The following is a 14207-nucleotide window of genomic DNA, read 5'->3' on the forward strand; positions in this document are numbered from 1 at the left end:
AAGTCTGGGGAGAAGTGAACGAAAGGATGACTAAATCTTGGTACCTGCCTGTAAGAAATTCTCAGTTAAGTGGAAAAGACCCATTCCCCACAGACAGCACAGACTAATACAAACCAGATTGGCTAAAGGCCTTTAGCCCAAAGGAGGGGGAACTGTAGACACATTAAAAGGTAAAGCAAATCTTACTCCCAAATCGCAACCCTAGAATCTACTGGTTTCCCAATATAAGTGTGCTGAGAATGCTCAGACCAAACTGCCCCCTTATGATCACTCAAGACAAACTGGATTTCCTGGCTCATCTTCTGCTGCACTTGGGTTGTCCCACCTTTACTCCTAAAGCAAACAAAGCCTTCCACCCAGGAATGAAATCCAAGCTGTGGCATTTAACTAGAATTCCACTGCTTACTAGGAAACACTTATGAGTAAATATTAAGATTGTATTCAAGTCCTGGAGATTTTAGGCTCTTCCTCTTTGTATCTCAAGGCTCAGATGAATTGTCTGGCAGGCTAGATGGGATATAAATGATCATTGACTTAACTGTATAAATTACAGTGCAACTGTTCTGCAATGCTAATACACCAACTCACTAGGAAGTCAGCTTGGAACTTCAGGAGCTATGGTCACTCCTAATAATTCTAAATTGTATAAATCTTACAACCTGTTTTTTTTACTTAACATTCTAGCATATGTGTTTTCTAATTCAATTAAATATTTTTAGCATGTGTCATTTTAGAAGCCATGTAAATATCTACTGCATGATTACACAATAACTTTTCCAACAATTCTCATTTATTGGAAAGAGCCAAAAGGTCCTTTTTTGCATTTTTATGAATATATTACAGTGAATATCTTTGTGTATAAAGGCATTATGGATTTCTGATTATTCTTAGGATAGGAACCCAGAAGTAGAATTAAAAGGCCACGTATTTAAAGTTCTTATCACACACTTGATAAACTGCTTTAAAAAAAAAAGCTTAAACTCATTCTCACTGCAAGATAGAAAAGTACTAGTTTCACTGGACTTTTGCCAGCATTAAGCATTCTTAATTTTTTTAAATGAATGCTAGTTTGCTACTTAAGCACATCTGATAATAAATGTAAATAGTGCCCTTTGCATTTAGCAGTTTCAAAGCAAGGGAACTCTGAGTAACTTGAGAATGCATTAAAAAAAATAAACTATTTAGACAGGGGCTTAATTTGGAAAATGATGCTGTGTTTATTCTGAGAATCTACAGACAGTTTCCAATATCTTTTATTGTTACTGATAACCTTCCCCAAAAGAAACTGAGAGTCCTTCATTCTGTAAATATTCATATTACATTAAATTCTGGAGCTTGCTTCTCATTCTTGGACTCAACAATATATTGAAATGCATGCATTTTTTTAAAAGGGACAAAAACTAAATTTTAAAAAGTACTGATTATCTAGTAAACATCAACATTGACTAAACCCCCAACACCTCCCTAAAGTACTCAAAGACTTTCAGATAATTATTTTCCTTAGGGGTTTTTTATTGATTTTAATTTCATTGCTCTTAGTCATTCTGAATTAAGGATTATATTGCATGACCTTTCAGAGAGACCTGACTTCATTATGACAAAGCTCACTTGTATATTACATTTCTACATTTTTTTTCTATAAGCCTATGACAACAGATGGAAAGAGTCTAAGATTCTATTCTATTTCAAGTTCTACTTGTTCTAACCTTAACTACCCCTAAAAATGATTGCCCTCAAAAAAAAAACCACTGTAAACCCCTTGCTCATAATTTAAATTCTCAAATAAATAATGCTAACTCTGACTCTGAGTTGTAAGAATTAAATGAGATAATACATGTGAAAACACTCTGAAGAACTACAGAACGTCCCTTCCTCAAGCTTTTGACTAAGATTCAGCACTTTGAATAGCAACTTTCAGTAAAAGGAAGAACCAGCACACAAGTTAATGTAACTCAAGACAAAGCAAACTCAGTGCCCCTTCCCCACCTCCTGACCTATCACAACACAGGCAGTAACTATATAGACATAAAAATCTCCAACCATTAAAAGATGTTAGCATTTCAAATAATTTTCAAAGAAGCAATTTCCACTGCTAGGAAAAAAGACCAAAAGCTAATAAAGGAATTGCTTCTGCCACTAAATTAATGAATGGTAGACTTCTGAGTTTCACAGAACAGTACAATTACAAAAACATTTTACAGGCTGACATAGAGTAACTTTTCATTTTGTCAAACAAAAATATTTATGGGGAAAATCCTAGCACAATTAACAATGTTTTACCACTTTATCACTTAATTCCTTAAATTGAATAATCTCAGCTTTAATGAAAACTCAGTACATTGTCTGAGTTTTTCCGAACCCGTAATAATGTCTTAGAACAGCATTTGGGAAAGATCATACTGGATTTAAGGACAACCAGCATCCCCTCGACATCTCCTTTTCTCATCCCCTGTGGCTACTTCTTTTTGTCCTTCAGTCTGTCTCTGTCAACAGTCACCTACCCAGGACTCAATACTGCCGAAATCAAGGTCAAGGCAGACTTGGGTTGAGGGACACAAATGCCCACATATGGAGGGCAAACTTCCAACAGCAAGATCATCCTTAACCTTCCTGCCCTAACTGGCTGGGTTAAACCATTTCCAGAGTAAAGATTTTCTCGAATGCAAAGGTAGAAAGGGATAAGGAGGAAGAATAAAAATGAGTGCAAATAATAATGTAACTAGCCCCCCTACTTACTCCTTATTCAGAATGTAGTTCTTTTCAGAAATTAATAATATACAGGATTTTCATGTGAAAAAAAATCCGCTCATAGCTGCAGAAATACATTTTTATGTCTCTTTTATGAAAACCCTAAAATATCACAATAACTTTTTAAAATTATAAATTGTAAAAGGTGACTAATTTCTTTCAGATGCTTTCTTTCCTGTGAAACTCTCCCTTCACATTTTGCATGGCATTGTTTGAAGAGATACTAAAATTACAAAAACTGGCAAAAATAATTTTTTTAGGAACAAAGTACCAATTCTCAAATTAGCATTAATAAGCTAAAGCCTCCATGTGTTTTACATGTATATTCATGACAGCACAGTTTCTTCTGCTTCAGTTTTAAATATACCTTTAAAATGTAAAAGACTCTCAATATCTAAACTTAAGTATTACCATAGATCAAAACTTTAAGTGACTTAGGTTTACTTCTAATTAAATAGTAGAGGAAAATGGATTCTTCTGGTTTGGAAATAAGAATGCTTGCATTTCTCTTGAGTGTTAGATAGAAAAAGTTGTTGCATAATTTTCCAAGGCCAAAAACAAGATCAGTATATAATACTTTCCTAAGCTTCAGCTACTGTACACCCAAAAAAGACCATGACACAGGATGAATGCCACTTCACATTCTCTTCTAGCACGCTCTCCCCACCTCCACAAACGATTTAGATTACAAACGAAATCAGTCACTCAAGTGACACCACTGAGTTAGGCATTCTTCACTATGAAACCCTGACTTTCCTGAATATAGCTCCCACAGATAGTTTTGTTTATTTTGAAAAAGTCTTCAAAATGGTGCTAGGACTTAGAATGAAAAAATAGTTAGAAAATACAATATTCTCATTTGCTTAAAAAACTTAGTTTCCATAATCAATAATAATCACAATGGGTTTTTTATACTGTTTTTCCTACATACTTGGCTTTATTTAACCAGTTCTGGAAGTCTGGGGTTTTGTTTATAAGTTTGTTTCCTTCCTTCCTTCCTTTCTTTCCTCCCTCCTTTCCTTCCTTCCTGCCCTTCTTCCAACCTAACTGAACTAACTGAACTGAACTTCCAAACTGAACTTCCTATAATGGATAATAATGGATATTTGTGGTGAAAATCTGAATACAGAAATTATGTTGGAGTTCCCTTCCCTCAAGAGAGAAAATATGCTACAGATAAAAGATCAAAAAGAATATCATCAATTTATATGACTGAGGGTCCCTAAATGATACAAAAATCATTTTGTATACAAACTCCCTATGATCCAGGAGGAAAATGGATAGAAGAGGCTCCTGGAACAGCTGCCTCAGTCTATTACGCACAATCACACCCCAGTGGAGTCCCTGAGGATCCTTCCTTCTCCGTCCCTCTACTGCTGAGTAATTCACTCCCTTCCCCTGCTGCTCAGATCCCATGACTATTTCTTCTTTCAGTCAACAAGTATGTGCCAGGCATTGTTCAAAAGAACAATGTTGAGTGGAAGCAGTGATGAGCCCTGCCCAGTGGGGCTTATGTTGGGTGGGAGAGGCAGGCTCTTCACTCGGCCTTGATCCTCCCAACACCAATACGCAGTCAAGTGTGGATGCAGGGCAACGCTCTAGGCAGGACCATGCTAACATTTGCAAGGTTCAGGGCAAGAGTACAAATGGAGGCTCACCTCCATATGTCTAAATACTACACGCTACAAATGAAACTAACAAATATGTTCTATTCTTCTATTCTAACCTTCAGAACATCTGAGAGGCCAGATTTGAATTGAGGATTCTAGCAAGAATGTGGGATTTTGGAGGCACCAGTTACCCTTCTCTTTCTATCCCCAGCTCCATCTGCACCACAAGGGGCCTCACCTGTGTATACCTGTGAGCACCCAAGCCAGCTCATCAAGCTCTATTCACGTTTCCAGCAACCAGCTGCCTCTTAGAATTCCTTGGGCCTAAGCATGTACACACTGGCTTGCCTGTCTGTCCTCAATAGGAACTCCCACGAAGAGGCCCAAGCAGGTCCCAGAAGCAGGCTTGGGGCAATGAAATCAGTACTCAGAGTGCCCAGAGGAAGTTCCAGGAGGCAGGGCACAGGCTCCAGGTGGATACATTCACCAAGGCTTGTGGATTCCTTGGCCTATGAGGAGGAACAAGTGGAAGACAGACAGGGGAAGGGCCTCCCACCGGTTCTAAGGGCAGTGTGTTCTTGAAGTATAGAGGCAGCAGGTTAGATTTTGCAGTTATCAGTCCAGAGCAGCATTAGCAAAAGGGGAAAAGAGGAGTCAGGGGCAAGGTAATAAAACATACCAACCTGATGCCAGCAAGTGAGCCCCCCACCACTCCCACCCTCCCTCCCTCCACTCAGACAGCCAACAGCAGCAGAGAGAAGGGGAAGGGGCGAGGCCTGATGCTCTGCCTTTGGAGAAGGGGAGTCTCCCTGTAACAGCAAAGTTGAGTACACAGCCCAGAAAAACTGGGTGGAGAGAAGAAACAGCAAGGATGGTGGAAGGGAACTGATATTTATTAAGCCTCTGCTCAAGGCCAGCTTAGCCTGTCTCAGAGGTACAGACACGCAAACACAAAAGTTTCCAACATAACCACTGGTATTTAAAAATTATACAAATTATACAAATACTATAATAACAGTAATGCTTATTAAATTACACCAGAAAAAATTCTTAAGTCAAGTACTTTTCCCACCAGAGGCTTTGTTCTGCTCTCAGTAAGGCTTCCACAGCAGAGCCACCAACTCTCACTGTCAAATCAGCCATGGGCCCTTCTAACTGGGAGCATCCCAAGCTTGGGTTCTTCAAAAACGGCAGAAGCCCTGCAGTGACGGGCTGGCCAAAACTCTGGCACACCCAGCCCGCATCCTAGATGCAGTACACGCTCCCCTAGCCTCACCTGCTGGGCGCTTCCAGCTACCTAGTTCCCCACTCAGTCTCTCTGAGTCAGAGACACCTGGCGGGGATGGGGAGGCTGTCTCACACCACCATCACAGCAGTCAGCCCTCCTTCCTCTTCCTCTATCCGCCAGGCAAGGGCTATGTATGAGCTTCAGAGAAATGCTTACTTACAAGGTCCTGCCAGCCCATTATTACTATCCACATTTTTATCTACTGAAGTCAGAGAAATTAAGCAAGTTACTTACTCAAGATCAAGAAGCTAGAAAATGTGTGAACACACCAAACCAAGCTCTGCCTGTGCCTGTGAAACTCAAAAGCTACTCTCTTCTCACAGAATCAGTTTCCTGCCTGATGAAGGGCTAACTCTAGAGAATCTGAAGTGGGGGAATTTGGCTACATGGTACCTTAAATAGCAAGCTCTGATCCACAATAACAACAGTAAAATATTACATTAGCCAGACCCAGCATAAAAAGAATTTTGAACATGATTTTTAAGCACCAAAACAAAATTAAAGAAAGAATTCCTAAGGAAAAAAAAAGCAGTTAATGAAAGGCAAAACAAAAAAACCAACTTGATTAATAAACCAAAACACGATACTTTAAAAAGAACAAGTGAGCAGACAAATTCCAGACTAGTCTGATTTTTAAAAAGAAGGAAACCACAAATAAGCAACACTACAGTGAGAAAGGGACATGGCTGCTAAATGCATATTAAGAGAACAATACAGACCATGCCCATAAATCTGAAACTGTAATTCAGGTGGATAATTTTCTATAAAAATATAAATATATTAATTCATTCAACAAATATTTACTGAAGAGCTTCTATGCCAAGCACAGAGGCTATCAGAGTCAACAAATAGATGAAGTCCCAAATGTTGTGTAGCTTTCCTTCTGGGGGTGGGACTGAAGCACAGAAAGACATACATATATAGCATGTCATATGGTAATAAGCATCATAAAGAAAAATAAAGATGGCTGGAGGGCAGGGACAAGGAAGGGGCTATGTCTTTCAAAGCAGTGGTCAGGGAAGGATGGAGCCCTGTGGTCAAAGAAGAAGGGAATCTGAGTGTACTAAGCTTCCTCAAGTATGGTGAGCAGGGGAGGAATGGAGTAACATGATCCAATATGCACTTCAAAAGAAGAATCCTAGGTCAAAAAGGATCCAAAAGAGGTGAAAATACTGTATAGACCAGTAACTACAAAAGAAACTAGAAAGACCATTTTTTAAGAAAAACTACCTTGAAAAAAATGGGCCCAGACAGCTTAATAGGTGAATTCCATCAAGCCTTTGAAGAACTGTAACCCCTATAAAGAAAGCTTCTGAACATTTTCGAGGCTCACAGAGTACGGCAAACAAACCAGACAAGAATATACACAGGGCTCTGCTCCCCACCCAAACCCCTTTCTCTAGCAAAGACACACACACACACACACACACACACACACACACAGAAACATACCCCCACTTGGTAGGCCAATGATTCCCAACCTTCAATCATTCTAGTACAACCTTCAAAATTCTTAACATATCCACATACTAACTATAGTATATATAAATATTTAATTAATTTTATTTAAATTGATTGGCTACTCTAAAAGATAAATTTATGTCACTATCAAAAATGAGAAACCAGAATCACTTGTTAAAAATAATTAAAATAACTGCATATCCATTACAATTTTTAAAATATTTACATGCATACTGCCTAAGAGTAGATCATATTCTGCTAGTACTTAGTACTGGCACATGGACCATATTTTGAGAAACATTGCTACAGGCCAAACCTTACTTACTTATGACTCTAGGTATAAAAAATTTTTAGTGTAATATTAGAAAATCTAATAGAGAAATGATTTTAAAGAGCAATATATCATGATCAGTCAGGTTTTATTCCAAAAATAAAAGAATGGTTCAACATTGAGAAATCTCTGTGTGTGTACATATATATATGTACATAAATTTACATATGTGCATATATGTATATGTAATATATATTAGTATATATACTTATATATAATGTTATATATTATATGACATATTGTAATATGTATTAAATTAATAGTATATATAATATATAGTAAATATTATATACATATATACATGCATAGAGAGATGCATGTAGAGAGACTACGAAGCACATTCAAAACCACTCATTATCTTTTTTGCACTAAGTAGTATCCAACAGGGAAAAAAGCAAGCTGAGAGGTGTTATATAATATGACTAAGGTCTTAGAGCTCTACATTTAGAGCAGTGGTTTTCAACCAGGGACAATTTTGCCTCTCAGGAGACATTTGGCAATGCTGGGGACATTTCTGGTTGTCGTGACTGGGGTGCCTGCTACTGGCATCCAGCAGGTAAAGGCCAGCAAGGCCGTTAAACATCCTACAGTGAACATACCGGACAATCCCCTAGGACAAATCACCTGTGTCAATGGTGACGAGGTTGAGAAACCCCGGCTTTGAGGAAATGCAACATCTAACTCCAAATCTGACTCCAAGGCCAGGGCTCGTTCACTATTTTACACTGCTTCCCTATTACTGAATTAAAACATCATTTCTACAGAAAAAATGCATTTTAAATTACAAACAACCAACTCTAAAATGTACCTAAACAAAATACCTAACTGAAGAGCCATGAGTAGGAGAAGAAAGCTCATTCCACGGTAAGTCTTCTTCCCCCAATGGAATTTTCAGTTAGAAAAGTGAACATATTCCTTCCACCACCAGGTAATGGCCAGATGCTTTAAGCACAGTCTTCCAAAACATTTGTCCAGCTACTTTTCTCCTGTAACATTAACATTCCTCTTTGTCTCCAATATGTTCTAGAAATGTAGATCTATCATTTTAAACTGCCCTGGGAAATTTGATAATAGGCTAGTGTTTTCTAAACACCATTGGTTTATGCCATTTATACAACCTATGTTTTCAAAAAAAAAAAAACTAGACAACTTTAGACAAGCAGATATTTTTATCCCTCTGCAACTGTTTCTGAAAAAGTACTGATTTCTGAAAAATGGAAGGAGACATAAATACGCTGCTTCACTTTTCTTCAGTTAAATCTCCTGACCTACTTTTTCTAACCTGTTTTCTACTTTTACTACAACTGCAGAGGGGAGAGAAGAAAAGCTCATAAGCCATGCTGTGTCAAATATAGAGACTTGTGTCCTTCAATCTCTGGGTATATTCAAGCCAACATGCTAAATATTTTCATCCTTTCCTGGAGTGCAGCTAAAATACAAATTATAAAACTAACCAGTAAACATGTTCTTCAAGATCACAACTGAAGAACCTGTAAAGAAAGCTAGTGGATTCTCACTGATGTGCAATGAAGTGTTTGACTTCCACAATTCCTGGATCATAAAAAGCATCAGTGTGTGTGCTGGATTGTGTGTAGGATGGGTAGGTGGGGGTATAATAAGGAAGAACAGGATTTTGATTCTTTAGATTTAATTCCTTCATCCCCGCCTCCCACTAATATTTCTGAGGATATGCAGATTTCCCAGAATGCACCTCTCCAACTTTCCTCCCTCCGCCTCTTTGCCCTCCATCTGCTCGCCCCCCGCAAAGGCATATTTGAGGGGATGAGCACACCTGTTTCTTATTTAGTTTCTCCCTCATTTTGCCCAACCCTGAAGAGAATTCCGTTATTTCCTATAGGATTTCTTTTTATGAATATTTTCATCTTGAACTCTCAAATAGCCACAATTATTACTCTGTAAAAAGTATTTCTACCAAAATCAGGACAAAAAAATTTTCATTAAATGTTTAAATAAGCTTCTGGCTCAAATGCAGAACAATAAAAGTGATATATAGGGTGGTAAGATTTTGTTTAAAAAGGTTCTCTTAATGGTGATACTTCGTAACTAAAAAAAAAACACCTTCCAGCCCTCAACTAAAGACACTGACTTTTTTAAAAAAGGATTTTAGCAGTTATTTTCCACATACATGGGGATTATTATTTTTTATTTAGTCATCTATTTTTCTAATACTGTGATCAAAAGCCCCAAAAAGCTATGGACAAGCAGTTCTAATTTTTGTGTAGCACTGCAGTTTTAATTAGTAGGAAACTCATTTAATGGTGACTTATTTTTCCCCTCAGAATTACAACTACAAGGAATTAGTAGTGAGGACTTCTCCCCTACCCTCTTGAAAAATCTCTAAAAATTAGCCTGTAATCATAGGTACAGTAAATAAATTATTTTTGGAGTTATAAAGTATTACATTACTAAATCTGAAATCATAAGCAACCAAAATGTAATTAATGAACTCATCAAACACTCGTTTCCAGAATAATTCAAATAGAAAAGGGCTTTAAATTAAGATGGCTGTACTGTACACTTCAGAGGTACAAACCAATTCCATAGCCCACCTTCCAGCCCAGCGAACCAACACCCTCATTTCACCCACCCAGCAAGCATGTGAGGGCCCAATGTGTGCCACACATGAGAGCAGGAGCTGAGAGCTCAGCCGTGAACAGAGTGGACATGGCTCATCATAGAACTTACAGTCTGGTATTAAATAATTAAGCACATAAATAATCATATGATTATAAATTATGATGGGGCAATTGAAGAAACAAACAGTACTTTGAAAGAATATTACAGAACAAGGAAGATCTACAAAGGCAATACCAGCGGTATTCAGGTTAGCACTACATGAGAAATCCATGTAATCCAAAGGACAGAGCTATAAGAAGCAAGCAGATAGAGGTTGATACACGGAAGTTTCTAGAAAGGCCAGCAGGGGAAGGAGAGAGGAGGGTGGCAGGTGGGATAAAGAAAACAGCAGTCATTCTGAGCAGGCTCTGAGAATCAGATAACAAGAATTATGCTAAGACTAGTGGAGAAACCTAACTGATTCTCTTTTAGTTGGTGTCCCTCACCACAGCCTGCTCACTGGACATTCTGTGGTTCAGGAGAGACTTTAACACACTACTCTGTACCAGAAGTCATGAATTCCAATGCCTACAGTGGTCGGCATGTCAGGAAAACCAGTGAAGACAATTGTCTGCACAACCTATGTGAAAGATGGGGACTGTGGAGACACAGATGAGAACCTGGAAAACAGGCAGGAGCAACTGCCACTCTAACATGGAGGATGTAGACCCCACATGTGGCCAAACATGAGGGGTTTTTTTAAGAGATGTTAGAAATCTGGATATTTTTCATGTGACATAGTCCAATTTTTTAAGACAATAATGCATCAAATAAAACAAGTTTGAGGACCACCACTTTGCAATCATCCTTCCACGTTTTATATCAGTTGCCAAGATATAGATGACTTCTCTTCCTAACTCTTCAACTGGTTTTATTTTTCAATACACTACTAATGCAATATTTCAGACCAACAAAATGAACAAAAACTACAGGGCAATCCATTCCACTATGACTGTTCTTTATTCTTTAAGACTGTAATATGCATATGTATTTTAGATGTGGATAACACTGATTGTTATTTCTTTCTTCTTCAAGAGGCAAGTTATTTACTACAAAATCATTGAAACTGGTTACTCATAAAGGATGGAAGATGAATTTGAAAATAGCAGAATCACTTGCTTAGCTATGGGCAAAAGTTTTAAATGAGTTTCTTGAGCTTCTTCCATTCTTGTCAATATACTGCCTGTGATACTGGTTCCTCTACATGAGTGTTCACAGCAAGAAACAAGCTTATTTGTAACACTAGACAGTTTAAATACTGATATGCAGAGTACTGATTCAAAATGTACATATGAACATACACTATGGTGATTGCTATTTCACTTACAAATGTTTAGTTACAACTGCAGGTCAACAAAGGTCTGAATGTAATGAAATTCTCTATATTAGTTGCCTATATCTACATATTTTCAAGAAATGTGTATGGTTTTCATAATTATAATTTCTGCAATTTTTTCTTTTTTCCTATTTATTGGAATGTCATATTGTCAGTTGAATCTAATAATAAATTCTGCAGTCATGGTTCCTATTTTATTTTACTAGTAATTCATAGTATCAGTCCACAATGTATTGGAAATTAGAATTTTAAAAAGAAAAAACTGGTTCTTCTCCACAGATTATTTGAGAAATACTGATCTACCCCAGACTGCTAAGAAAACAAGCCTGAGATATAAACATAGATTTCCATAGGGCTATATTTTCCAAGATTTCAGGACATGTTTGGTAATAACTAGGAATTCAGTAAGATTGAATCAGAGAATAAGAAAGTTATTGCAGGCTAACCTGGGTCTTTTAGTAAGAATCAGTTAAGCTAGGTACAAGCTATATACCCTGCTCTTAACAAGCCTGCTAGTAATTAGTATGTTATGAAATCAAGTCATGGACTAAATTCAGCCAAAGGTACATTATTAGCAAGCAGGCACCAAACATGTTTTGTTGCTCAAGAGAATCCCGTTTTCTCTCTCAGGTATTTCCCACACCACCTAAGATGGCGTACACTCCCAGAGAGACACCAGGAGGTCTTGAAGGAAGGATGAGCCAGGGTCCTGGGGAGATGGTACCAGCAGTGACTCCTGGGCTTCCCACAGCTCATTCACACAAGCAGCACCAGTTTCATGGATGAAAAATTATTCCGGGCATCTCTCAGACTACTTAAATCCTCTGGCATAGATTTCTATAACAATGTTGAAGTTCTAAATATCCAACACTGAAGGTGTTAATCCCTTATTAGGGTACCAGTAGTAACAACAGCCTCTAAGGAGAATGTAGGCAAGGATCACACCCTTTATACTGAAGCACTTTCAAAGTAAATCTGCACCCGTACAATGTAAGGATTTTAATCCAATAGATCTACTGAAATAAAGTCTCTGGTGTTAGGATATCATGAATAAATCAACACTTGCTAATCTCCCATTTTAAAAGAGTAGAGATGTGGCTTAGAGCCTTTGGCAAGTATCATTATCCAGCTACAAGCTTATTATACTGCTTGTTTTCACTGTAATGATTGCTACAAGTTACCTTCTCTTAATCATGTAATAATGATATAAAGCTACCTTCAGAATAAATTCCCTTAGGTTAAATAAAAAATAAGAGAGTAGAAAATATTAGGTAATCAGTAGTAGAGGCATATAAGGTAAAAATTTGTCAAAACTGTTCTGTCCTAGTCCAAGAAAACAAGCCACACTTGGATTATACTCAGTCTTCCTCAATCTTCAAAACAGCTGAATATTGCCAAAGTATGGCTCACTTTCCTGTGCTGCCTGTCTGCGATGATGCTGTGAACTGAAATAAAATAGACTGAAAAAAACAACAAAAAAAATTGTTCTGTCCTAAGTATGGACACTCCCAAACACCTCCAACCAAACCCTCCCCCTACACACACACAACTTCAAGATCACCAGTGACCTAGAGAGCAACTATTGCTAAAAACTTCTGGAGCTCATCATCTCCCATAATTCTACCTCAAAGCACCCCCAGGCAAACTCCGTGGGCTAATCTGTCCTTAGCAACCCTTTTTGTTTTAACACCCCACAGAGAGCATGTGGCTCATAATTCAGACTTCCTTTAAAGTTTGTGTTAATCAACTTTTAGCAGTATGAAACAGGAAGGGGAAGAAGAAAGTTTGTATGCACTTCTAAGATAAGATATACATGGACTTTATTTTCCCCTTTTCTCTACTTGAAAAATTTTCTGTCATGTTGTTATAGGTCTTTTATAATCCAAAATGTGCTAAAAAAATAAAATACAATAGAATGAATGGATAAAGAAGATGTGGTACATACACACAATGAAATATTATTCAGCCATAAAAAGAAAAGAAATGCTGCCATTTGCAACAACATGGATGAATCTAGAGGGCATTGGGATCAGTGAAATAAACCAGGCAGAGAAAGACAAATACCATATGATTTCACCTCCTTGTGGAATATAAAAACAAACAAAACAGAAGGAACAAAATAACATTAGACTCATAGACACTGAGAAATGACTAATGGTTACCAAAGGGAAGGGGAGTGGGCTGGTCGGGGGGTAGACTTTTGAACCACTGTGATGTACATTTGATAATAATAATAATTATATATATATATAAAAAAAACATAAAAATATGCATAAGCATCTGAGCTTAATGCATTGGGAAATGAAATACCAGAAACCAAATTTATAAGGCCTAAGTGGTGAGGGCTCACTTTACAAAAGGCACATCAACTCAGAGAACCCCTTTAGAGAGTTCCCATTGAAAGATACTCCCGCCATGCCCCAGACCCTCCCCCAACAATATGAAACCCAGCTTTGGCTCAATGCCCCCTGCCTTCTTGTCTATCTGCTTTTCCTCTCTTTATCCTCACCAATCATTCCATATTGCCTGTCCCACAGTGTGCTATGCTGTTTGCATCTGTCTCCACTATGTGCAGCCCCTTAAGAACCAGTGCATATCATCTCTCTGTGTCCCATGTGCCATTTCCAGATCCTAGTGCAGAGAGGGAGCTCAATAGATGTCTGCTTCAGGATTGGAATGGACTCAATTTGCAACTATAAAAAAAAAAGAAAACACATTTAACATTAAATACCTACTATGCACTTATTTAAGTGCTTTACATACATCATCCCAGATAATGTAACCTTCAGCCCTCTG

General features: G+C 37.8%; 1 protein-coding gene across 4 annotated transcripts in view; it reads right to left on the bottom strand.

Annotated features, from left to right (window-relative positions):
* HECW2 (HECT, C2 and WW domain containing E3 ubiquitin protein ligase 2) overlaps positions 1-14207 on the bottom strand; it is a 344914-nt gene that overhangs the window by 263215 nt on the left and 67492 nt on the right. The window lies entirely within an intron of this gene.

Source organism: Manis javanica, chromosome 12, assembly GCF_040802235.1.
Source record: "Manis javanica isolate MJ-LG chromosome 12, MJ_LKY, whole genome shotgun sequence".
Lineage (NCBI taxonomy): Eukaryota > Metazoa > Chordata > Mammalia > Pholidota > Manidae > Manis > Manis javanica.